The 1,034-nt window shown below is 56.1% G+C and overlaps 1 protein-coding gene across 1 annotated transcript in view; it reads right to left on the bottom strand.

Annotated features, from left to right (window-relative positions):
* The window catches only part of AMDHD2 (amidohydrolase domain containing 2), a gene marked incomplete at its 5' end in the record, with an annotated part of 4,428 nt that overhangs the window by 2,941 nt on the left and 453 nt on the right, over positions 1-1,034 (bottom strand). The gene's annotated exons all lie outside the window — the stretch shown is intronic.

The raw sequence follows: 1,034 nt of genomic DNA, 5'->3' as shown, positions 1-1,034 counted from the left end.
CGTGCTCCCCAGCCTCCTCCGCCTGCGAGAGGTTAGCCACCGAGTGACCTGCGAACAAAGAGCAACGCCATCCCTCTGCCCACCTCTCCGTTTACCTCCCCACAGGGGTGAGGACACTCTGTCCCCAGGGCTCTGCTGTCCCGCCCCGGGCTGAGGTCTGGCACGGAGGCATCCGGCCGTGGCTGTGGCGCACTCTGGCAGGGAGGTTTCACCTGAGCACATTCACTGTTCACATCACAACTGCTACAAACGCTGCCTTCAGGCTGGGTCAGGGGTCCCAGGACGTGCGTTTCTGCTGTCCTCAGACATTTAAAGGCTTTACAGAGAGGTGTCAGTGGACTAGAGACTTCGCCAAAAACAAATACGGCGATAAAACTACCCAGGAAAAATTCTGTTTCCCCAGCAGGGATGGGAGCTCTACGGCTCTGTGGGCAGACCGTGCCTTTCGCTTCATGGGGCTGCGAGGTAAGAGATGCTCTGCTCCACAAGAGCCTCCTCACCTGAGGCTTAACTTCACACTGAGTAACAACTCTTTCTCCCCACCCCCCAACCCCCCCCCAAAAAAAGCATTTCTTCAATGATCAGAGGCAAAGAAGAGTCTGTGAAACAGAGGAGAACAAAAACGCGGCTGGGTTCATGTTCGTGGCCAGCCGGACACTGGTGGGAAGGTCTCGTACAGCGCACCCGGCTGAAAAACAGTTATCAGAACCCAACAGCAACCTTTGGGAAATGGTTCCACTGGTCAAATAAGGCCTAAAGCAGCTGAACTTCAGAGTTTGAACCCTTCCACATCACCAGCCCTCCGTCACGTCTGTGTTCAGGGGAGACTAATTCTTCCTCATGTTTGAACAGCACCAAGTACCACCTCGTGTTCAACGGCCGGGGCGCCTCAGTCAGCCTGAGGTTTGGCCCTTCCCGTACCAAGGGTGACAGATTCACAGCTTCAAGCGAAGTCCCCATTTGTGACAGGTCTGCCAACTCCACATAGGCCAGGCAAAAGAAACCCCACCCCACCCCCCCAGCCAGTCACGCCG

The sequence above is a fragment of the Buceros rhinoceros genome, unplaced genomic scaffold, assembly GCF_000710305.1.
Source record: "Buceros rhinoceros silvestris isolate BGI_N320 unplaced genomic scaffold, ASM71030v1 scaffold39076, whole genome shotgun sequence".
In the NCBI taxonomy this organism is placed as follows: Eukaryota; Metazoa; Chordata; class Aves; order Bucerotiformes; family Bucerotidae; genus Buceros; species Buceros rhinoceros.
Note: the sequence above shows the minus strand (reverse complement) of the source record. Positions and strands in the feature narration are given on the sequence as shown.